The sequence below is a fragment of the Microtus pennsylvanicus genome, chromosome 14 (assembly GCF_037038515.1).
Source record: "Microtus pennsylvanicus isolate mMicPen1 chromosome 14, mMicPen1.hap1, whole genome shotgun sequence".
Lineage (NCBI taxonomy): Eukaryota > Metazoa > Chordata > Mammalia > Rodentia > Cricetidae > Microtus > Microtus pennsylvanicus.
In genome coordinates, this window is record NC_134592.1 from 24,659,890 (window position 1) to 24,687,277 (window position 27,388).

The window sequence follows — 27,388 nt, forward strand, 5'->3', positions numbered from 1 at the left end:
ATAACTCACCAAATGTGTACCCCCTGTTTAACTCAGGCCTACAACATCATCATGAGCTTTATATTCTCCACTTTTCTAAAAAGCATTCATCTATTTGACATCACGAATAAACTCTCACTGTTCTGATCCCTTTTATCATAGACTCACTTTGATCTATTATATCTGAAAGGTAATTATTCTCTGATATCTAGTATCTTCAAGCTTTCTTCTTTACCATGAACACACAATATTTCGTTTTGTTGCTTTTTGACACCTCACAAATTCCCACAGCTCTGTTCATTTTTAAGTACTAGTTTGCTGTTGCTTATCTTGCAGAACACAGGTGAATTGTTAGCTCCCCCCTGTTGTAAAGCCTAGTCATGAAATTCTACTGTTGCTCACTCTGCTGCAGTTGTAAAACTGTCATTATTTTCACTTATTTTCCTAATTGCTATTTATGTTTCCATGTACCAGTATCTTGTGTTCATGAATATTGATATGATTCGTGAGTATAATCCCAGTAGATGCACAAAAATCTCTATCAACCTACAGTAGATCTAACTCAATGGAATGCTTTTTTCTCTTGATACTGAGTCTCCAAGAATGTGTAATTTTGTATTATATCTTCAAAATGATAAAAAAAAACATGTTGCAGAAGAGCTAGATGTTGTCAGATAGCTCCAAGTGGACACTTAAATTGGCCTTTCCCTGTAAGCAGATTGATGACTACCTTAATTGTCATAATAGAACCTTCAACCAGCTACTGATGGAAGCAGATACAAAGAATTACAGTGAGGCATTAGGCAGAGCTACTGGAGACCAGTCCAAGAGGGAGGAGTGATAATATAAGCAAAGGGGTCAAGACCATGATGGTCATACCCACAGATACAGCTGACCTCAGCTATTGGGAGCTTGCTGATGCTGAACTTACAGCAGGGGAACCTGAATAGGACCAAAATAGGCCCACTGAATGTAGGGGACCGTTGTGAGGCTTGGGAAGCCTGTGGAGCCACTGGCAGTGGGACCAGGATTTATCCTTAGTGCTTGAATTTGGCATCTAAAAGCACATTCTCTTTGGAGAGATACCTTGCTCAATCTAGATATAGAGAGGAGGGTCCTGGTCTTACCTCCAAGTGAAGTGTCATGTTTATTGATTCTCCAGGGGAAACCTTACCCTTTCTGAGGAGTGGATGGGGGTGGAGGGAAAGGAGGGGCAGGAGAAAGCGAGGGAGTGGGAAAGGGGATAGCTATGTAAAATAAAAAAAAAACATTGTAATTTAAGAATTCTTAAAGAAAAAGGGAAAAAGAAATTGAACTGGTTGCCTCCATTATGTAAGTTATGCCTCTGGAGTAGCCACTCTTTTCTGTTGAAGGAAAGCTTTGGATCATCCCTGCACTCGTTAGACCAGGTTTCAGCCACAGTACTGAGTCAGTGCTAAGACTTTCTGGTTCCCACTCCGCTTCTCTCCATCTCTGGAGTGCCACTCTCTTTCGGGACTGGCTTCCTCCAAGTTTGTTCTCTTTTCATCAGACCAGAACAGACATTCTGTTGTTTTGACCACTGTGCATTTTGCTGATTTAGCCTGCCTGATGATAAAAGCCATAAAGAAACACAACTTGCTCTGATCCCTTCTTACAAATGTTGATGTTTCCTCTGGGACCAGCCTGCCTTTTCCTTGTTCTCCAATACCTTCAACTCATTATTTTCTTGTCTTATCTGGAGTTTATATTGTTACCAGTGGGAGGGCTGTTCCAAACAATACCCACAGAAACAACCTGTAAGCTTGGAATTTATATAGAAAAACAATATGGGAAATACACAAAAAGAAATCAGTACTAGAGATTAGTATGTCTCATAAATTAATAGGTCAGAAAAGCTTCCCGCAGAAAGCATTAGGTAAGCTAGAATTGAAAATCTATATAGAAGTTGACTAAGCCAAAAATGTGAGTATGAGAAGATTATTTTCTATCATAAAAATAATAAAAATGGCCTCTGTTTGAGTCTTCTTGGTGTGGGAGGTAACACTAAATCTTGGTAGTAGAAGATTCACTGCTTACTGGAACATTAAGTTTTAGATTTTAACTATAAATTCAAACATCTTGGATTTAAGAGACTTATGCCTGTAAATTGCAATCCACTCCTTATATAGGAAAAATGCAATAATAATATAGTTTCATATATGTGTACTTATTTATATGTAATTTATTCTGAAGTAAATTCTTATGTAAATACATATTATGATAAGCCAACTCAGCTGACTTTTTCTATCATTTGCTGCATTAAATATCCTAAAAATGTCTTTTTTTTACCATCAACTGGTTTGTATCATAGTTTATTAAAGTATATGAATCTCCATATAGAACATGAAAGCAGAAGGGTGGAATACGACAGAGGGAAGGAAAAGTTAGAAAGGGAAGTAAGAGGAGAACAAGAAAAGGTGATGAAGAGAAAACAGGATCATCCTATGAGGGAGTCTATATTTAACAGGACAGGGATAAATCAGAAGAGGGACTGTTTTGAGGGAGAGGAGGACTAAACACATTAGACAGTGGCAAGATAGTTACATGTATGAAAATATGATGAAAATCATTACTTTCTATGTTGCCTAATATAAAAGTTAAGCATCAGGGCTTCAGGTGTAGTTCAGTGACAGAACTCTTGTTCAGTATGCATGGGACCCTGAGTTCAGTATCCAAGGCCAGAAAATAAATTATTTTCTTAATTGTTAAGTTAATATTACCGAAGTTGGTTGATAGGCTACAAGTTACTCAGAGTTATTGCAAGGAAGAGGCCAACATTTTTGACACTACTCCCAAAATTAATACATCCCATCCCTGCTGTGATCGAAAGAATACCAAGTCATAAACAACAACAAAAAAAAACTTGTCTATTAAGTCACTCATTGGTTGGTGTCTTCAACTTTTCTGTCCTCTGACTAACTTAGTCCAGTACCTTCTTGTAGATTGAATTCAATACCATTAATACTAATTTGGTAAAATATGGGGATATATCAATATCCTCTCATTGTATCAAAAAATATGAAGCACCCAAGAAACTCATCAATTGCTGCTGTGTTTCATACTGTTTTTCTTCACAGAGAATCAGCAATCATCAATTCTTTGAGTATTCGAAAAAAGAACAGGACGTCATTCTCAGACTCTAACAAGAGTAAGCAGGGGGATTTACTTGTACAGTACAGAAGGCTGATGGGGGGAAATATCAACAAAAGCTGTTTTATTGCACAAAGAAAAATTATCCCAACTAATATCACACTGAGTTATAAAGAAGTGACCCCTACAAAAACTAAAAGGGGATAAAATATTCACAAATACTCAAATGGAAGGAAATAACTTTTTATGTGATACCCTTTTTTAGTTGCTAATAGAAATATATTATGTATGAATGCCTTCCATTGTCTACAGAGCTCTGCTAATGAATGATGTTGGGAAACATCTGGAAGGTAATTGTAAGAGGCACATTAAAGTTCTGTATTTATATAGAAATAGTAGGCAGGCATCTAGGAAGACATGTTAAGAAAAGAAAAGTCAAGATACTGGTGGTATGGAGAGCTATTTTTCGCTCAACTTTTTTCTCAAAGAGAGGTTGTGATAGAACAATCCTTGACCTCTAAAGAGAAAAAGTATAACCTAAAATGTTGGTGGAGGCCACTTGTTCATTCCCAACTGCTCAGATCTGAAATAATCACACAGAAACCACATTATTTGCAATACCGTTTAGCCAATAGCTTAAGCATATTTCTAGCCTGCTCCTATATTCTAAACTAACCCATCTCCATTAATCTGTGCATCACCACAAGGTCGTTCACACAGCATATCATCAGGCAGTCCAGGCAAGAGCAGTTTTTGCCCACATGGCTAGCAAATTCCATAAGGAGCCTATTTCGATGCCTATTATAACCTATATTTCTTGATTATACATTACATTTTTAAATGAACTGCACAAACACAATACCTTAATCAAGAGCAGAAATATATATAACAAAATTGATCTTAAATTTGTATCAAAAAACTTAAGACCCATACTAACACAAATCTCTATAGCACTGAAATACTGATCTTTACTTTTTTTTCAATGGTGAGAAGTAAGGCAGCCAGGTTACTGTGAGAGTCAAGTATAGTCCTGTAGGGAGCTATGCAGCCTAGTTTTGAACGAGTATGTGAGTACTTGTCCAAGAAGACTCCAGATGAGATAAAAATCTCACAGGGACAGTCTCACTTGGCAAGGACCAGTGAACTTCAGGACAATACAGAATACTAATGAGACCACACAGCCTGCATGTTTTTTTCCTCTCTTGTTATATTGGTAATTCATTTGGCATTTTTAGTATCGTTTTTTCAATAATCTATGGTGTAAATGGGCTGCTTTTTGTCCTGCCCGGCTCCCTCATGGTTAGCTTTACACCCGAAATAACAACACACAAATTGTATTCTTTTAAACACTGACTGGCCCGTTAGTTCTAGTCTCTTACTGGCTAACTCTTACATCTTGATTAACCCATTTCTATTCATCTGTGTAGCACTACGAGGTGGTGGCTTACCGGGAAAGATCTTAACCTGTGTCCATCTCAGAGAAGAAGCATGGTGACTGCCTCACTGCCTTCTTCCTCCCAGAATTCAGTTCTGTCTACTCCACCCACCAAAAGGCTGGCCTATGAAAGAGCCAAGGCAGTTTCTTTATTAACCAATGAAAGTAACACATAGACAGCTGACCCTCCTCCATCACCATGGGGCAGTTGTGATCATTCCTAGAAATCCTTTTTTTTTTTCAAATATTCTTTGTAGTAATAAGGAGCGGCGGCAGGGCTGCGTCCCCAACACCCCAGACGCCTGCTCGGCTAGCTTATGCCCCGAAATAACAACACACAAAATGTATTCATTTAATCACTGCCTGGCCCTTTAGCTTTTGCCCTTACTGGCTAATTCTGATATACCGATCAACCCATCTCTAATAATCTGTGAGCACCGGTCTTACCGGGAAGATTCTAGGTCGGAGCTTCATCGCGTGTGTCTGCCCGGGAGCGGGGCATGGCGTCTCTCTGAGGTGTCTGCTCCCGAGAGGAGAGCTGTCGAGTCTGAGCTCACTTCCTCTTCCTCTCAGCGTTTTGTTCTGTTTACTCCTCCTACCTATCTTCTAACCAATGAAATGGGCCAAGGCAGTTCCTTTATTAGCCAATGACCTTCCTCCATCAATTCTTACCCTAAAATTCTTTGGGAACTGGTGGCTTCTCAGTTTGTTTTTTTGTTTTCTGGAGATACCAGCAGTCACTTCAGACATCAGAAGCTGTTCTGATTCAGTGTTTACAATGACTGGGGGCTGATCACCCCTATTTCTGTAAATATGTTTTGAGCTAGACTGTTGTATAACTATGTCACTCACCTTTAAGTTTTATAAAGATATTAGAGGATGGAAAAATTTGTTTGTTAGTATGTGAAAACATGCTTGTTTTTTGACGTATACATAAAGACCACTGGAGCTATTCAGGCCAGCATTTGAGTGAAACTCATCTGGTGGTGCAGATGCTAAGAGAACCACCATGGAATCATGGGATTGAGCTGCACTTCAGACCAATGCTGAAAAGTACGACTGTTGAAGCAGCAATGAAATGAACACTGCCATAGTCAAACAGGTTTTGAAGATTCTGCAATCAGGACCCACAGCAGAAAAGGAGGAGATGGGAGACCATGAAGTTACACTGAGATGGTCCTCTAAGCACACATGAGATATATCCTGCTGACTTCCAGAAATGCTGGACTAATGTCTCAGAACAAGAAATGTCACTGTAGTAATATTAATCATTGTTACTGTCTGTTAAGCATGACTATACTCTACATATTCTGTCAGTTGGTTTCCCTATATTGTTGACTGTGTAACAGCTCTGCAAGGTGGGTTTCACAGGCACTGCCACCCTATATGTGACTGCACTCAAACTCACCTGCTTTTGTTTAATTTTCAAGTATGTAGCTGTAGGCAAATTTTAACAGGCAAATATTCAGACTGTTATGTCTTCAACACATAGGATATTTTGCAAGTCTTTAAGAATTTTATAGTATCCTTTATGCACAAAGCAGGTAAATGAACTCAACTGGATATAGTTTCTTTTTTATTCTTTCTTTCTTTCTTTATTTATTTTTTATTTATTTATTAAGGATTTCTGCCTCCTCCCCGCAACCGCCTCCCATTTCCCTCCCCCTCCCCCGATCAAGTCCCCTTCCCTCATGGAGCACGAGCAAGGAACTCAGGACCGCGAGGGGTGCACCCACACACTGAGACAATGGGGATGTTCTATCGGGAACTCACCAAGGCCAGCTGGCCTGGGTCTGAAAAAGCATGGGATAAATCCGGACTAGCTGAACATAGCGGACAATGAAGAATACTGAGAACTCAAGAACAATCGCAGTGGGTTTTTGATACTACTGCACGTACTGGCTTTTGGGGAGCCTAGGCAGTTTGGATGCTCACCTTAGGAGACCTGGATATAGTTTCTTATTTCTCTGCCCTTTACATCCGCTTTAACAGGAAACTGTCCTAAACACATTCACAGGTGTTCTGCACTTTTGCCTAATTTTTTTGTCTTGTTTTTTTGTCTTTGTCTGTAGCACTGAATGTCCTCAGTTTCCCTTCCTATGACACAGTATTCCTCATTGATGTAGGATCTTACCCAATGTGTCAGTCTGTTTAGCTGGACCCTGAGCACACTCCTATAATTACAAAAGTCACAAAATTACTCAAAGAATAAAATTAAGCAAATGTTTTAATTACATGTAATGCTAAGTTTCAGATAGTTTCATCTTGCCTTTCTGAAGCACACCATATCACTGACAGTGCTAACAGGGGAAGTCAGGAATGTGAAGTATAAAATAACCACATTATTCTCTATTGTATGCATGACATTTAGTATTAAATGTTTATAAAGCAGTTTACAATACGTCAAATATCATCGTGCTAATTAGCGTGTGAGGTTCTTAAGTGTTTGCAGACCATTAGGCAGGTGTTAGTGAAACGATGTAATGGAATCGAGCCAGAATGTCTGAGCAGAAAACCTGATTTCACCACTTACTGTATTTGTTACTTTAAGCAAATGGCTTGATCTCCTTAGGATGCAGACTCCTTGTCCATAAAATGAATAGTAATAATAGTATAGAGAGTTTGATGAAAAATTAGATTAAATAACGTGAAAAGTAAGCAGCTGGCACAGTGCTTGGTGCGTAGTGAACACTGCTCTTTGGCAGTTAGAACCCTGAGTGCTTTCCTAGGTCTTATTTAGTCTTTGTAAGTCTACAAAGTCCACACAGTTATCCATGTTTTGCACACCAGAAAAATGAAAGGACAGTTTTTTTTTTTCCAGTGTTAGAGCATTGGTTCTTCTTATCATATTTATTTCCCCTTTAAGGACTAAAAGTCAAAACTCATAATAAAAATAACCTTCTCTCAGCAAAGAGATAAAAACTTATGTCCACCTTCTTTACCATGCTCAAGTGATGAATAAGAAACCATACTTAGGAAATTTTACAGCCTCCATGAAAACCTTACATTTAACCCTATAATATACTGAAATTTTTCACAAATAGATTTCCATGAAATTGAATTTTTTAAATAAAATTAAAACTTTTCTGAACATAAAGAGACTTATTAATTAGCAGAACTTTTTACTATAACAAAGTCATCATTATGGTCAAGTTTCTAGTAGAACAAAATAAGGCAGTGTTCTAAGTACTATATGATTCTTCACACGGATTCATATGATAGGCAATTGCCTAACTTTTGTTTTCATCTTTATTTTTATATAATAACCCGCTTGATGTGAGTGGAAATTAAGTAGTCAATAAATAAGTGGGTACTAAGGAAAATTTGTTCTTTGCTCACCCCCACACAAATCACTTCAGAACAGAACAACAGCACTAATTTACAAACTCTCTCTTAACACTAAGTCTCATTCATTCTGCAAATGTGGTGAGAGCACGCAGCGCCTATGTAATATAACCTAAACTTAGCATCAGAACCAAGAGGAAATAGCCCCCAGCCTGTTTTATTGTCTGTAATTTTAATATGGTAAAGTTGAAACTTTCCTTTTTGATTAGACAGAAAGAGGTAAATGTTTTGGGATAACCCTCCTATATGCTGTGAATATAGATTGCTCTCAATGGTTGATAATTAAAAGCTGCTTTAGCCTATAGAAAAGCAGAACATAGTTAGGTAGGAAATCCAAACTGAATACAGAGAGAAAGAAGGGCAGAATCAGGGGTGACTCAAGCCAGTCACTCAAGAAACAAGATGCCAGCAAACCAGTAAAAGTCCCGACCATAGAGTAATATGTAGATTAATAGAAATAGGTTAATTTAAATGTAAGAGCTAGTTAATAATAAGTCTGAACTGAAGGTCAAATAGTTTGTAATTTTAAAAAAGGTCCTTAATTTTATGATTTATTTTGTATTTGTCTTTATTCAATTCCAATGTTTATTTTAAAATGCAAAGTATTTATATGCCACAGTTTTTTTTAACACAAGCTTATATAGAGAGTTAAGTGTTTAGTTGTGTTTGTGGGACATGGCTATCACTGGCCATGAAGAACCAATGTAACCACAAGTCCATCTTTAGTTAGACAATTGTACCTCCTTCACCTCCACATTATGGCAGCAGTTGGTTCATAGCAAGAAACTGTACACATCTCAGTATCTTAACATATTATTTCCTTACCAACTCTTCTGTCTCCATGTCAAAACTAAAGAACCCACATATTAATCGCAGCTTAGAATTTATCTAGCAATCTTCCCTTTTCTGTCTCTTAATGGAAGGGCTTGGTATTAGAAATAGAAAACACTTTTGGAGGAGATGTTGAAATTGTGTGACAGGATCAAAGCAGAGAAGATCCCTTGGGGTTATGGTGAAATGGTCCAGTATTGCAAGATATTTTTACACTATGTGAGGTTGTACAAAATTGGCATAATAAACTGAATGGCCAATAGCTAGGCAGGAAGTATAGGGGGGATTTCTGGACAGAGAGAGGAAGAGGAGGAGGAATCTAAGCACATGGGAGATTCCAGGAGACACAGAGAGGAAACAGGCGGTGAAAGATGGAAGAGAGGCAACGCCATGCAATAGAACATAGATTAATTTAAATGGGTTAATTTAAATTATAATGGCTAGTTATGAACAAACCTAAGCTATAGACTGAGTTTTATAATTAACAAGAATTCTCCATACCATTATTTGGGAGCTAGCTGGAGGGATATAAAAAGATTTGTTCCAGTCCAATTTTGTTTCTATCCTTTGGTTCTCACAGTCATTTATTTTAGTTGTTGAGAACACAGTGCTAACACCTGTAAACTGTTTCAGTTCATGTACTGCATTTTGGAGGCCAGCACTCTCAAACAACAGAACCTTACTCCTGGCCTTATAAAATAGCCAAATCTTAAACAAGCAATCACTACTACTGTGCAATTGGGAAATTCTGGTGATAAATGTATCAATGTATCTTTTCTTCTTCTAAGCCATCTGAATTTCTTGATCTAAGAAACTTCTTTATTGGATAAGACTTTCTGTGTATTTTCTGAAGACAGGGCTAGCAGAGACTCTGGGGAGGGTAAAGGCAAACATCAAAGCCAGAATCACAAAACTAGAAAGAAAAACTATCTGCCATGCCTAAGAAACATGAAAAGATGTAAAACAAATTCAGTAGCCTCTTCATTGGAAAATTAAATACAAAAAAATGCAAGTTCCAATAAGGGATACAGTAGGTTTGTATTATTGATCAAATACTATTAGGTTGGTCTGCATGTGTCAGTGAGATCCCCAAAGTTGCTTGGTTGCCTTAGCAGCAACTGAACAAGACAAAGTAAAGCAAACATGATTTGGAGTACTATATTACACCAAACTACTTTTCTAAAAACCTTGTCTTTCAAAATTATAGTTTTCTATTACACGGTTATAAAACTTACAGACAGTCATCTGGCAGCTAATATTTATATATTGTGCTTTCTTTAGTGATACCCACCTAAGGGTTTCACAGATTTATGGTCATTTAATCTTTACCATCAACCAATGAAAGAAGATAATCATGTATATGAGACAACTGAGGTACAGATTGTAAAATAAATTATTAGCACAGGCCAGTAAATTTAAAGCCAATGTTTCATACTACATATAAGAGAAACTCATGTGCAATAAAATAACATAATAGAAGATGGATAAGTATGCAGGCAAGTAGACCAAGATGAGCTTAGAAGAGGTATTGGTCCTGAGGGTGATAAAGCATATAAGAAATTGAGTGCTAGGCCTTACAGACTAGACTACACACAGGATTCGTGATATTAAATCCCTTGGATTTCTATGGTGGAACCCTTAAAAGCACCAGGTAAATATACATCTCAAATAAGATGAAAGAATCCAAAACTACAGCTTACAGTGACTAGGGTAAAAGTTTTTCAAGATTTTGTGCTATGGATCCCTTTGGCATAAAATGTAACTGATTACAGTGCAGAATACATAACAAAAAATGTTTAAAGAGGTTTGTTAATCCAGTACATGTCTTTTCTATATGCATCAAATGAGTTCTTAAAGTAATAAATAATGTGATTTCAATTTTTATGTAGCAATTACTAATATGTTAATGTTTAAGCTTCATTAAAATATAATTGATATACCAAAAATTGCATACTTTTAATTTATATCATAGTCTACCTGTATATAATTATATATCTATGATATTATCACCAAACAATGGTAGCTACAAATCCATTACCTCAAAGATTTCTAGCATTTTCTAGAGTGGGAAAGATGAGAAATGATAAGAACGTCACATGAAATCAATTTGTAACATTTTTTTAAGCCACACAATATTGTATTTCTAATTGTAAATGCTGGCGACTATTTTCTATCTCAGATCTAGAATCTACTATTTGCTTAACCAGAGGACTAATTTTCCACTTTCTCCTCCTCCAAGCTGCTGGCATCCTTTACTCCATTCCATTCTGTGATTTTATGAGTTTGACTATTTCAGAAACCTCATATAAAGGAATCATCTAGTATTTGGCATTCTGTGACTGGTTTATTTCAGATAATATAATGTGCTCTGGGTTAATCCATGTGATGACAAAGAGCTGTGCATTTTTCCTTTTGAAGACTGAATAACATGCAGTTACATTTATACCTCATATGTTCTTTGTCCAGTATATAATTTTACCACACAAACTATGCATGCCTCTATAAATTATTTGATCTACTCTGCAGATTCATGAAGTCCATAGGAAGGAACAGGAAGATACAAATATTCAATGAAGCATAATTCAAATGCATCACCTCATGTATTAGTTAATTTGTTTGTTACTGTGACAAAATACCAGGCAAGACACAATTTGAAGGAGAAAGAGCTTATATTGGCTCATAGTATAAGGAGATTATTTCATTATTGGATGGAAGGAGCCATGGAAGCAGGTGGGAAATGTATGGTGGCAAGAACAGAGGCCAGCTGATCGCATTACATTGCATTCAGGAAGCAGAGAATGGGTCAAACACCACAACTGGGTACCAAGTTATCAAGCAATGATTTTGTAATAACTGTTATTTGTGCCTTTCTTTTTTTAAGAAAGTCTGTAAGTAATTGAGAAGAGATTGACGTAGAATATAGAGTGGGTCTGGGTCCTGAATGCTAAGCAGTCTTAGTTGAGGTCATCCTTGTGGATTCCTGGTTTCCCTAGCACCACATTTCTTCCTAATCTCATAATGGCTCCCTCTAACAAGATATCTCTTTTCTTGCTCTTCCTCTTTGTTCCTCCCCCAACTCAACCATCCTATTCTCATATGTTCTTCTTTGCTTCCCCTTTACCTCTTTCCTCACTTTTTCTCCCACCTCCCTCCTTTCCCTCCCCCAAACCTCCAATTTACTCAGGAGATCTTATCTATTTCCCCTTTCTAGGGGCATCCATGCATATCTCTCTTAGCATTCTCCTTGTTACCTAGCTCTTAAAGGTTGTGAATTGTAGCATTGTTATCATGTTTTTTATATCTCATATCTACCTATGAGTGAGTACTTATCATGTTTGTCATTCTGGGTCTGGGTTACCTCATTTGGGATTTTTTTTTCTTCTAATTCTATCCATGTGCCTGCAAATTTAAAAGATGTCATATTTTACCACTTATTATACTCCATTTATAAATGTACCACATTTTCTTTATCTGTTCATCAGTTGAGGGACATCTAGGTTTTCTCCAGTTCTGGCTATTATGGAGAATGCTGCCCTGAATATAATTGAGCAAATATCCTTGTGATATGAATGCACAGTTTTGAGTATATGCTCAAGAATGGTATTGAGAGATGGCTCAGCCATTAAAGGTTAGGTTCACAATAAAAAAAAAAGAATTTATACCCTTAAATAATGAAAACTATAAAATTTGGTAATGGGTAATGATAGCTTACAAAAAATGTAGGCTAAATTCTACTAAGACATGAAGTATCTCTGTAAAAAGAATTATACATGGTGTAGAAGAAGTAGAGTTATCTGTGGGTTCAAAGAGGGAAGCCTAAGCTCAGGTAGAATGCTGACAGAGATAAAGAAAGGATTCTAAAACAGGGAACTATGGGGATAAGAGTCACCCCAAGGGTTATTCAGGTAGGGAGAATCTGCTTGCACAGAAGGAAATTGTAAAGAACACACAAAATGGGCAGAAGTCAAGGGTCAAGAATGACTGACAAGTAAGGAGTGTGGAGAACAAAGCTAACAGGAGATGGAAAATTACATAGGAGCAATGTGAAGAATTACCTTGCCAAGCCCTATTATGCATTGAAATTTGTTTTTTCCAAAAGGAATGTTGATGTTTTCATCTCTAAAACTTGCAAAAGTGACTATGTTTGGAAATGAGCTCATGCAGATACACAGCACTAAAGCTGAGGTCATCTTGAGTTTGATCAGCCCTCATTTACTATAAATGGATTTCTTATGTGACAACAGTACCATATGAATACAGAAAAGTACACAGAGGAAAGGCTCCTATGAAGTAGGGGCACAGATACTGTGGTTACACTGCTGTAAGCTAAGAGACAACAAAGACTGTGGGCAGCAACAAGACCTACAGAACAAGAGAGGTAAGATACTCTTTTAGAGATTTTAGGAAGAACATCATATCGTAGCTCAGACTTGGAGAATGCAGACATTGGAGATAACACATTTCCATTGCTTGTGACCATCCATATGTATGGTGAGTTCTCATGCCAGCCCTAGGAAACTCATTCCTTAAAAGTTTTGACTGAGACAAGAAAAGAGCCATGATGAGATTTGATTAGGGGAGTGATATTATCAGATTTTCAGTTTCAAAGGATGATTTTGACTCCCCTGGAAAATATAAGCTGGCAGGGGAGCAAGGTCAATTGAAAAGAAATTGGAGGCAATAACAGTAAAATTGGAAGTTACGTACCCAAGAATCATACTTAATTATATCCCGTTAAAGTTATTTTAGCAAAACTACAATAGCTTCCAGTGCTGGGCAGCAACAAGGCCACTCCAATGAAGATACTTCAAAGCAGAAGCAAAGCTCTATGAAAATCCAGCCTGTCTTTGTGCTAACAGAAAGCTTGGTACTGGGCATGCTATTTCATCATTCTGTTCATTTTCAGGGGAAGTAAAACATCTCTCCTAGGGTAACTCAGCAATAAAGAAAGCTGTGAAAAGATCTGCTAATTTCTACTTAGCATTACCAATGTCACTAATGTAAGACTTTTCCAAACAAAAGGAGCTCAGAAGATGCTGTGTAACCATAGCTGGCACATGTCCACAAGGGTCTTCAAAAATGGGATCAATAAAAGAGTAACTTTTTAACTAGAAAACTGGGATTCATATTAAACGTCTCCCTATCCAATTAGTCTTCAAATAGCACTGGCTTTAAGTTAAATACTGCTAAGTAGATTTTTTTTCTGTTGTCTAGTGTATCCACCTATTTCAATCAATGGTTCTAGCTGCATAGCTTGTGAGACGGGTACTCCTCCAATTCTGTATGTGAGGCACCTAAAATCTTCTACCTTATGTCCTGTTCTGTTTAAACCACATGGGATTGTACAGTTTGCATCCAAAAGATCTTGACTAACACACCAAAAAGAAAACTTCAAAGGCCAAGACTGCAGCAAATGGATAATTAGGCAATTAGCTGTTATGATGAGTTATATCCAATAACAAAGTGATCCTATATCTTCTTGAATTGTGGATGATATCAAGGACTGTGAAATACAACAAAAGCAATTAATACTAACACAACAAAACATTATGTAGTGTATTTTCTAATAGAAATTGGCCTACATTTATGTAATACTCACCAATTAAATGTAAGAAATGCAGAATTTTCTATGCCTGTTTATATAGGAATTACCAAGCTATGAAATTTCCAAGTTTATGTTGTAATGATAAATAATAGTTACTTGAATGCTTAGCATCAAAATGGTTTCTTCAGAGGGACTTATTATTATAAAATAATTCTATACTCAGATAATATCGAGTAAAGGGACAATATGTAGATGTTGATTAACAAAAAAGGAAACATTGATACTTTGATAGCCATTCAAAATTGTGTATTAAGTAGAAGGAAGAAGAGAGAAGTAAAGAAAAGACTAACGGGAAAATGGTAAAAAAAAAAAAAAAAGGCACTGTGGGGCCAGAGTCAACACTGGCAGGTGTCGTGAGATGTTTGAAAGATTTTACCTAATATCCTGTTGTTAAATTATTTGAATGGTACACTGAACTTTTCCTACAATCACAATTCTATATTTATTACACATATGAAACCCTTAGATGAGTTGTGATTTTTCTGATAATCGAGAGAAGCACCAGTGTGACCTCTATGGTGCAAAGTGATATAGAACGAAGGCAATACACATATATACATAATATGTACATATAATTTGCGTGTTCTGGTTTATTTTCTGTTTGCTAAGGTAAACACTCTGATCTGGAAGAGGAAAGGGTTTATTTCAATTTGCACTTCCATGCTACCATCTAACACTGAAGACAAGGCAAGAATTCATGACTGAAACCTGAAGGCAGAGGCCATGGAAGAACATTGATCTCTCACTGACCCACGCTCAGCTTCCTTATACAGACCAGGCAGGCCCACCTGCCTAGGAACGTTGTCACCCATAGTGGACTGAACTTTCTCACATCACTCAACAATCAAGAAATTGTTGCAGAGGCTGCGAGTTCAAGGCTAGCCTGGTCTACAAAGCAAGTTCCAGGGTACCTAGGGCTGTTACGAAAAGAAACCCTGTCTTAAAAGAAAGAAAAGAAAAAATTCTTTTGTAGATATGCCCACACTCTAAACTGATTGCAGATTTCTTAAAGTGATTCTAAATTGTGTCAATTTGATAATAGAAGCTGTGACAGTATGCAATACCCAACAGGAATAACTTTTTTCTCATATATGTACCAAAAACAGAGACTCTGCATGGCCTGGCACTTGTCCACCTACCTCAACCCATCATCACTCTCCAGAAGCTAACCCATGCTGGATTTTTGTGTAGAATGAATCATTCATATCCTTCCTATTACTATATACTAAATACATCCTTTTATTTATTCTCTTTGTGGATAATCATCTTTAAATATTGACTGAGCTGCTTCAGAAAACCCTTAGAATAACCCTCCCACAATGCCTTCACACACAACAACAATAGCACATTTTCTTTGATAGTATTTACCTAGCAACGACATTTTCCCAGTTTAAAGTAAATAGCTCTAGAAAATCCCACTGCACATTAGGCAACTAACATTCTGTGGCTATTGTTAACATCACCATAATCAAATCTGATTCCACCTTTGCTAGTGGGCCCATTGCAGCCCAGGAGAAGCAACCCAGCTGGCACACACATGTAACTCAATATGCCACCACCGTTCATTCTCTACCTATAGCAAGTTGTGAGGCTTAGCAACTGGGATATGAGATATACCGTGCTGAAAGAACCTGGGCATTAAAGTCTATTTTTATTCCGACAAAATGTCAAAGACAGCCAAGATTGGCCAGTGTAATTCACTATGGTGTTTCTCTAACATTCTTTGATAATGGCAATTTGGAAACATATGCCCTGTCTTTTATAAATGGGGCCCAGTGCTTCATAGGAACTTGAAAGAATACAATATTTAAGAGTATACACTGGATTTAGAAGAGTAGAAAGGAAAAGTAGCATTTTATTGTGATGGAGTCATCATTTAACCAAAGCAGAAAGTGAAGAATAAATTTTAGATTTGCTAAATTCTCACACAGAACATTTATATGTTAATATTTGCCTTTGAAAGGACAGGAACACTATTTTATCCCCAAATGTCTATTATGTAGCACACACAAAACACATTCTCATATACCAACAGAGTACAAAAATGAGCAAATAAACCCCATTGTCTATGAACGATTTTCTAACTATTGCATGGTAATATATTAATACTATGAGAATGTTGTCCCCAATTAATAGAAAAACACAGAACTTTCTAAAAACACATATTTCACTTGTGTCTCTAAAAGTTTCCCTTTCTCATGCACAAAACAGTTAAAGGAAACTTGGTTCACTGTGGACCTAGATCATATGGGAAAGCTCAACAAGAAAAATGCTTTTTTCTGACTGTTCACTGTTCTAATCAGTCTCTTAAAAGAAACTCCCTCATCAGCCTGTCATCAGACAGATTCTGAACATAAGGTGCAGAGAGGGGGGTGTGGAAGAAAAACATATTCCAGATTACCCACCGAGAGACGCAGACAGACATCACACATGGTGACCATACCCTGAGAAGAAGATAAAAGAATGGGTACTTCTTTGAAGATTATAAATCATAATCATTACTATACCATCAGAGGTAAGGTAAATTTTTTTTAAAATGTGTAGCAGCATCAATCACTGCAAAAAGAACACTCAAAATTCTCCTTCTTCAAAACCCTCAGAAAATTTTTACTTAGGAAGGAAACTCCCCAAAATCTCCTTCACCTGACCCATCACCGTTTCTCCCACAGGCCTTTAAATATTCAGAGGCAACACTCTAACTGTATGCTTTCCGGATCTAGAAAGAGCTATTCTTTTCAGGGTATTGGGTACTTAAAATGCTGTTCATACAAGAGATGAATAATAATCATGGATTATTTTTGGACCTTCCTAGACAGCAACACCTTGATCACAAACACACACACGCACACACATTTTATGTACATACACACATTTTCTCATGTCTTGAACACTATCTCTTACACACTGATTCTCATGTGCATGTTCATCACATCATGCACACTATTGCGCATTCACAAATTCTCACACTCATGCACACTCACTCGCACTCTCGTGTGGACTCTTGTTCTGTTTCACTCATTTGCACACTCCCTCTCACAGACACATTATGTCACATTGCCATACAACCCAGCCCTGCCACACACTCATAGACACTATCTGCATTTGCTGTATTTCTAAACTGGTATGTTCTGTTACATAGGAAATCCATTCATTGCAAGCTTACTTGTTATAGTATATCCCAGAAATATTACTAGATTCTTCTAGGAGCAATCACAGTTAGGATTCTCTATCTAAGAAATATCATATATTTTTGACTAGGATATCTGCTATTATACTGTTAACAAAAATGTCTAGACCCTTTCTCTTCATAGATATAAGAAAGGAGTCCAAAAAAAGGTGTGATATTTTTTCAGTTGCTTAGTTCAAGCACTTTTTTCTGGAATATTCAATTTTAGCATTTTTCAAGGCAAAAAAAATATTTATTTATTTTCAAGGAGAGGATAAAATCACCAAAAAAGATGAGAACTGTGGGAACAATTCTGCACTGTTCACTATGAAACTCAATTTAGACACCACAGATTGGTCTCCAGGATGTGAAGCAGGTCTCTCTATCCCACCTGCAGCCAGTTTCTGCGAGTTAGCTCGTGGGAACTTCTGAGTTTTCCCTCTCTTGATCTTTTCTTATTTTCAGTCTGATGATGCCTCTTAGTAGTAATGATCAAAAATTCTTCTCTAAAGCTGAGAAAAGTATTTTGCCAACAGAAGAAGAAGCACATGAGAACCCGGCCGCCTCCCCAAGGAGAGAACAGAATCGTACTTGCACACCCCATTGATGATGGGCTTGGCCAAGGGTCTTTGGTTTCCCCTCCAGCCAAAGAACACAGCAAAATAAATGGTAACCTGGAAGTAATTTTGTGGAAATAAACTCAGAGAAAACTGTTATCTTCTCATGAGCGGTTTCCATGGCAGTCTGGCCAGGACCTGAGGGTAGTCACGATGTAACTAGAGTGTGATGCCCAAAAAGAATCAGGCCCCAACAGGAAGACTGTGGATCCCATCACAGTAAAACCAAAGGTCTGACTTCAATCTCCAGGCCAAGAGCTGAATGTGAGCTAAGACCCACTTTCTGTAGTTTTATGTTGCTCTCTGTGAAAACTAACATAAAAAAACAAAGGTTCTGGGTGTTCAATCGCAGTGCTAAACACCAAGCACCACATTGGTTAGCAGATGAGACAACTGAAAAAAACTGCAAACCAAGTCTCTCCCCAGTATCTTCAGGACTCTGTTTAGTCCCCCAACACTATTTTCCATATTACTTCAGATTCCGTTGAATTTTTGTGCCTCACACATACTCCCATTCGACCTAAGTAAGAAATAGTTGAGCTATATCTATTACAATTGAACATGTAGTTAAGAATATGTTTTCCTGGCCTTCAATATTTGCAATTTTTCTTTCTTTTTTTTAAATTTATTTATTTATTAAATAAATAAGTGTCTCTTCCCTGCCACCGCCTCCCATTTCCCTCTCCATCCCCCAATCAAGTCCCCCTCCTTCGATTTGCGATTTTCAACTTCTTTTCAAATTATAAGCTAAAAAAAAAACATGCCTGTTTATTCCTTGAGCAGTCACCTCACCCTTTGGAGGAAGAAAATATATATATATACCCTACACACAAAATAAATCTAAATGCAGTTATGTGACACAATAGCACACATACTTAGAAATGCACTGTCTAATCATTTCATCATGGTATACAGTGTAAGATGCTAATGCTGACATCAGGCAGTGACATCTGATGAGACCGTGATGGTCTGCAAGAACTGACTGCAATACTATTTATTATATAGGACTTGGCTGTGTCAGGTAATTCTACAAGGATGGAATGAACAAATAATTTTTTAATCTACTTCAGCTATTTTTAATCAGGATAAATTTACTTACTACTGTTATATTTACTTACTACTGTGATGAATTGAATGGGTAAATCTACACATATAATATTTAATGTCTTAATTTAATTATGTGTGCATCCTTAAATCACATAGTATATGGAACCTAGAAAAAATGCTTCTATTTCATTTTCTTTGAAATAACTTACACTCATCACATACTTCTCTGCTTGTGAATCATTTCAAGCAAGGCATTTAAAATGTTTGTGATCCTCAGATAGCATTTTACCCCAAGCCAAGAATGGCTATTCATATAATTAATACATGTGCTTTCTCATTCCTGTTAGGAGTTTCGTGTTTCCAGTGTGAATAAGCAAGGAAAACACTAACACTTTCTTAGCTTCCTTTATAAAAGTGTTCTTACTACTTGCATGCTGTTCCTCACAATATGCTGCTCTAGAATTTACAAGGATAAGATGAGGGATGATGACTGTTCGTGGCATCCGTCTCTTTCTCCATTTCTACCACTTTCACCATGTCTCTTCCATGAGCACCTAAGAGTATCTTTGATGGATACCTCTTCAGGCTGTAGCATTGACCAGTACTGGCTTCGTGCTTTGCCATACCCATAAAAAAGCCCAATAATATGTAAATTTTTAAAGGGCTTCATAATAAGGCAACTGTCTCTTTGTTTGAGAGCATTACGTGACACTAGCAATTCCAAACGCCAAAGATAATCACCATCATCCTCATCTATTTCATCCTAATCATAAATTATTTGAAGTATCAGTTTCACGCACAGGCAATTTCACATCCTGCCTTTGTAACCTATTGCAGCATCTCTCAACATCATTAAATATTCATCTTAAATATTATTTTAATGACTATAATGTTCCATAATTTTCCCCAAATCTCCCTCCTGATCAGTTTTCAGGCTCTTTCAAATGCTTTTTTCCGTTTGAACAGTACTTTAATGATCATCAATGTGTGTGTATCTGGTTATTGCTGGTTATTTCGTTACAATAAACCCCTAGAAGAGGAATTACTAAATAAAACTGTCTGCAGAATTTTGAATCTTTGATCTATGGATTAGTGCACTGCTCTGAGGACATCCATACCAACCTATCAACTGCAAAAAAAAAAAGGTCAATTATCACCTCTTTAACAATTACCAATATGTAATGTATTGAAGCTTATTAATAAAATAGGTGGGTACGTTATTCATTTCTAATTTATAACATTTCTGTATATATGGAAATATATATATAATTAGTCAATCTACACTTCTTATTTTCTCATTAGTTCACTCCTCTTTCTGATTTGTTATTGAATATCTATTGTTCTTTACTAATCTATATGCGTTTTGTGTTTTTACTGCCATTTATAATTTTCTAAAATCACTTACTGCACAATTTTCTATGGCTTATCAGTTTCACAATCAGAATAATTTTGTTTTCACAAAGTAATACACATTTTTTCACGAATGTGAAAAGTTGAAAGTGCCACTCCACATGCACAATTGGTTAAATATTCACCTGTATCTAATGATCTGATTATTTTACACAGTTACCTCTTCAGGTATTTCAATGTGGATTCCATAAACTCTATGTTTAGGGTAGGCTGATCACTCCTTGGGTGAGAGTTTGGTGGACGCTTTAGAGAACCCTGCTGAGAAAAACTCCAAAGTACAACCTAGAGCAGTGGTTCTCACCCTTCAGAGTTCTGCAGCCATTTGATACAGTGCCTCATGTTGTGGCAATGCCAACGATAAAATTAATTTCATGGCTACTTCATAATTGTAAATTTGTTACTGTTGCAAATCATAATATAAATATTGTGTTTTCTGATGGTCTTAGATGACCCCTGTGAAAGATCCCGCAACCTCCCCTGAAAAGGTCATGACCCACAGGTTGAGAAAGCTGACCTAAGAACAACATGAGAAAGACAAAGTTGTTTAAGCCTCTGAGATTGTGATAATTTGTATATAGCATAGAAAGCTAATATAGATGTTATGTTAATGACAGGCACACTCCAGTGTTAAAACTCAAATACAGGATTATGTTTAGAAGTCAGCATTTGTAAGAGATTGAGATAATGTAGAGTAGAATCACAGGAAAAATTTTCTACAGGCTTGAACAAGGAAATTTGGATCCTGGAGGATATGGCCAGTGAGGGCTCCAGGGGTGGGAAATAACATAATGGAATTTAGAGAAAGATAGATTCCTTTTGTATAGTGCAAACAGCAAAGCGAAATTCTTTCCTGAAATTATTTGGAAAACTGAATTTATATGATAAACCTGGACATTAAGCTGAGGAGACTTCCAAACAAAGTGGTGAGAGTACAAATTAGTTTTTTTTCCTGCTGGTTATAATAAAATGTAAGGAAATAGGGATAAAATGATGAAAGAAAAAAAAGGAAGAGGATATGTTGATCTGGAAAATTTGCATCTCACCAGATTGCAAAAAATGGTAAAACTAAGCAAGAAGGTACAGAGGAAACCATAGGAAGTGACTTGTGATCTTTTACCAAAAGTTGAGAAAATTCAAAAGTTCAGAAAATGTTGTGTTACAAGAAGGATCATTTCCAAAGAATGTCATCTCAGAAACCCTCTCCATCATTCCAGTGCCTCAGCCATCTCAATAAGAGCTCCAAGTAGGAAACATAAAATACTGAAGTGATAGTGTGCATATTGTTTTGTCTAATGGAGTGAGCATTATTAAAATCCACAGGAGAAGCATGGAGTCTTTAGAAAGTTATTTTATCAAAAACATGCTGTCTTGGATACAAAGAAGTCATACAAAATTAAAAGCTTACTAAATCCCTTAAAATCTACTTTCAGGAAATATGTTGCTATGACAATTTCTTCAAACACTCATTGCTCTTTGGAAACAAGAGCTCGGGTGGAATTGAAACCCCCAAGAGCAGAAAACAGACCACAGAAGACTATTCTCAGCCTTGATAACTGTACCATGAATTCTCAACATTGTACCATCTAGACTTTACAACTTTCACGTATGAGGAACTCATAAACAGCTTCACTTTTCCTTCATTTTGAACCAAATTTATTTGTTTGTCACTTTAAGTCTTTTAAGAAAGAAATTTAAAAAGATATCAGAAAATGGAAAGATCTTCCATGCTCTTAGATAGGTAGGATCAATACAATAAAAATGGCAATCCTACCAAAAGCAAACTACAGATTCAGTGCAATCCCCATAAAAATAATTCTTCACAGACATTGAAAGAATAATACTCAAATTCATATCAAAAATCAAAAGGCCAAGGATAGCCAAAACAATTCTGTACAATAAAGGAACTTCCAAAGGTGTCACCATCCCTGACATCAAGCTCTATTATAGAGCTACAGTCCCAGATTAGCTAGCTAACAAGGAGAACCCTAAGACAGACATGCATGAGAAGGGGAAATAGACAAAATCTCCTGAGAAAATTGGGAGTGGGAGAGAAGAGAGGGTAGAAGAGGAGAAGGTGGGGATAAGAGAAGCAGAAAGGAGAACATGAGGGAATGAGACAACCAAGATAGGGAAAGAGCAGAGAAGGAGACCAAAGAAAGATATATCTTGATTGAGGGAGCCATTATGGGACTAGGGAGAAACCTGGCACTAGGGAAATGCCTTGGAATCCACAAGGATGACCCCCGCTAGGACCCTAAGCAATAGTGGAGAGGGTACTTAAACTAGCCTTCCCCTGTAATCAGATTGGTGACTATCTTAATTATCATAGAAACATCGTCCTGCAATGGATGGAAGCATATGCAGAGATCCACAACTAGCACTGGACTTAGCTCCTAGAGCATAGTGGAAGAGAGGAAGGAGTGATAATATGAGCAAAGGGATCAAGATCATGATGAGGCTACCCACGGAAACAGCTGACCTGGGCTATTGGGAGTTCACTGACTCTAAATGACAGCAGGAGAACCTGCATAGGCCCAAACTAAGTCCTCTGAATGTGGGTGACAGTTGTGTGGCTGGGGAAGTCTATGGGAAGTCTATGGCAGTGAAATCAGGATTTATGCCTAGTGCTTGAACTGACTTCTTGGAGCCCATTCTCTTTGGACGGATTCCTTGTTCACTCTAGATATAGGGGCAAGGGCCTTGATCCCACCTCAAAGTGCCAGACTTTGTTGACTCCCCATGGGAAGGCTTATCCTCTCTGAGGAGTGGATGGGGAGTACAGTGGGTGAAAGTTGGAGGGAACGGGAGGAAGAGAGGGAGAGGGAACTGGAATTGGTATATAAAATGAGAAAAGACTGTTTTAAAAAATAAATTTAAAAAAAAGAAAAAGATCTGTCTTGGTAGCTATAATTAGCAGATTATACACAGAATTCTTAACTACATGAGCTTGAACTATATGATGACCTTTTATGTTTATTCTAAATTAACACTAGAACAATGCTCTTGGAAATGTTAGGGAAAAAGAAAGGTATTTTGCAAGTGGGAAGAACATGAGTCACTTAAGACTAGCATGCAACATGCGATAGAATTTCAGGTCGAGGCAGCTTTCCCCTCCTAACCTCTACTCTTTGGAAACTGTGCCCTAATATGATTCCTTGCCTTTGATACATGGTAGAAACTGAAACTTGTTTCTAAGCAATAAATTTGAAATAAAGTGAATGTCACTTTAATAATTTTTAGACACCCTTCAGTGTCTCCACTCAAATGCCACCATGAATTCTATCCCTACAAACAAATATATCAAATAATTTTGAAGACGTTTCAAAGTCAAAGTTCCCTCATTCACGTCTCAGATAAAAATTCAGTTTTGTCAGACATCATGACTACAACCTTGCTCAAGATTCAATCATATCAAGCCTAAATTCCTGATACACAGAAACAATGATATAATTAAACATTTAGTTTTTATTTGTTAGGCTTATGTTAATTTGTTATGTAGGAAAGAAAACACCATCTATAGCATATTGTAATATAAGATATCAAATGAGAACCTAGAATCATTTTTATAGGGTCGCCATGACTTCTGTAAGATGATCCAGACATCATTGGAGATAAAATGTTATATTTAAGGATAATAAGATGAATTCTTAGTTCCCCAAATCATTGTGAATAGTTTCTTGACTCTTTTCTTGGGTTGTCTCTTATGACTGTAATCTCAGAATAGGCATGCATGCAAAAATAATTTTTGAGATCTAATACTTTCAAGTAGAGAGTAATTATAAATTACCATTGAGGTATGAATGAGACAATGTTACAAACTTCTAACCATACTCAACAGCATAACACATAAACATACTAGTCTGTCGATACCAACTATTCTGACAAGGGTAGTTTCACAATCCTGAAAAACTGTTATTTGCAAACAAAGCAATTTTGAGTCTCTACTCAGCAAAACAGGAATTTGCTTCATGGATAGCAATGCATGTTGAATTTAATTGAAAAGATGTATAAGCAGTTAAACCACTGGAGTGTTTTAAATATATCCAAGAAGCTTGTGCAGAAGCCAAGAAGATAGAAATTTGGGATATTTATACTTTGGTTCCCAAAGGAGGTTGAGGCAGGAAACTAAGGAGAGCCTGCCATAACTGAAGGGAGACTTCAGTGAGGTGATCTAATACAGTTATGTTCTTAATATATAGTGGCAATGTTGAATACAAATAAGATAAAGAAAACTCAGATGCTAAGCAACAATGATCTAGCTATTGTTTCTTTGGGAGAAAAACTAATATGTGTTGCAATATGAAAGCAAAACCCAGAGAAATACAATGAATTAATTTACAGTAACACTCCAAAATGTAATACTGTTGTAGACATGAATACAGTCATTGGTACTTATTGGCAAAATATGAAACATTGGGCACAGCATCCTACATACATGTGTATGCTCACACGAATATGCACACACACACACACACAAAGCTAGAGAAAGGGAAGTAACAGATATCAAAATGTTGATCAAAAACATATGGTAGTTACCACTAAATATTAAAAAAATATTATATGGGCTTCCTTTCAGTTTCTTTGTATAGTATTTGTGACTTCTCTAAATGAGAAAAGTATAGCTTGCTTAGTATAGTTAGAAGCACCCATTTATGTTAAAACACCCTGCAAGTGGTCAAATGTTATTCAGATGTGAATAATTATTAGTCATCATTCTAATTTTTCAATTTTTCAATCCTGCTGCTCCTGTGATTTCAACATAAATCACATCTGTGGGAGGCCGCTCCTATGGCATTTAGAATAACACAGAACTGGGGGTCAAACCTTAGCTTTTTTTCTTGGTGGGCGGTAACCTTGAGCAAACTAATTAACTTTGGTATGCCTTGGATATTTTAAAGGTAAGAGGGATGAAATGATCTCTACAGCAAAGGATTATTCGAAAGTTTAGAATCTAAACATTAAAAGCATTGGCAGAAAGTAAAGAGCTTTCCCGGAATAAAAACAAGTATTTAATAGTGGTTAGCCCTTATATTATTGATGGTGCTTACTTTAAATATTTTCAGAATTTCTGCTCAATATCAAAGGAAGAAATTTTACTGTTTTGTGGGGTTCACAAACCTATAACTAAAAATTTTGGGTTTTTTAAAATAACTTCCCTGTGCTGCAAATGGTAAGTAAGGTAAAATGACTATTGAGTGGATAGCTTTGATGGACATGATGATAGAGACTATATATGAACTTATGAGTGTTTGGCAAAGATCATGAACCTATGCCTAGGGAAGTATATGGTCTTCATAGTAGTGATGACCTTTGAGTCCAACAGGGTAAGTAGGTGTTTAGCTGCTTAGGAAGGAAAGAGAAGAACAAACTTCAAGCCAGAGTCATAAAGGAGGCTTGCCATATTTGGACCACACGTTGTCTTTAAAGATTACAGAATAAGGACATCCTGTGAGTGGGGCATCAGTATTCCCATGACTTTGCGAAAGTTAAGCGTCAGCTCTCAGATGTAAGGGGAAGGCTCAAACGCGATCAGATCAATGTGGTGCACAGTGATCTAAAAGGATTGCCTCACTATTTTCATATGAGATTAGCACTGGCGTTTATTGACTCACGACACGACATTGTCCTCCCCTGTATAAATGATCATTGTTCAACCCTCTGAGCTTCTGAATTTATTCAGCAAAAGTAAGTAAATAAATAGCGTCGCCTCAAAACTAAATCCATAAGATAAGAAGCAAAAGTCACAAGAAATATCAGGGGTTTCAAATTTTCCTGTTTTTAAACTTAAGGAAAATGATTTGATTTTAGGTGTTGACCAAATGTAATTTTTTCCCACTTCCATTTCACAGTGTAGTGTTTCTATAATTGCATTTCCAAGCACCCTAGGTAATGTTGATCACTTATGATCATTTGTGCCCACCCTTTGGGCCCAGGTGGAGTACACAAAGTAAACATAAAAATATTTAGAAATGGTATCTTCTTTGCCTTTACAAAGAAACTAAACAGTAGCGTCATGTTTAACCATCTTCTATGAGCATTCCTATGTTTGTGCTGGTAGTTGGTTTTCATAAGAAGGGCACAAAGAAGATGTTAAATGGAAGAAGTTCTGTGAATAAAGTATAAGTAGCCTACTGAAGACACTGAACCAGTAGCCCAAGGCTAGACCTCTGTCTCAATTGACATCATTCAATCAAGTGTGATACACCAGCTACACCAATGGGGGTGGAGAAGAGTAGACCTCATTTGCTTTTAGCAGTAAGTATCCCATGTTTGAAGTAGCTGAACAAATTAGAATGCAGAAGTGCTTAGCATCTTAGCAAACAGTACTTCACTCCTGGTCTCATAAAACCATATAGAATGTCCTCCTCATCTCTCTATTTCTTTAATGAGCCTTTACAGATGATTAACTGGAAAATGTGACTATCTACATATGGAGGGAGGAAGAAAAGAGAAAAAGAAGGGAGAAAAAGAAGGGAGGAGAAGAGAAGGACACACAGACAGATAGGCAAGCAGAAAACATGTGGCAGGCGTAAGGCAACTTGTGGGAGTCGGTTCTGTCCTTCTACCATGTGGGTCCCAGGGAGAGAACCCAGAGTGACCAGCTTGGAGGCAAGCGCCTTGACACACTGAGCCATTTGTCAGTCCCCCTTCGTGACCATCCCTTCTTCTCCCGTTCCTCCCATGCCATCTTTCTTTCTTCTCTGGGCACTTAATTGTAAGTTTATGGATGGTTCTCAGTTTTGTTGACTCTACTATCAAAGCCTCCCTTCTGGGTCCCCATGTCCCTGGGCTCAGTTATAGGTGTACTAATCACTGGGCTCACAACACATCAGCCACTGTGA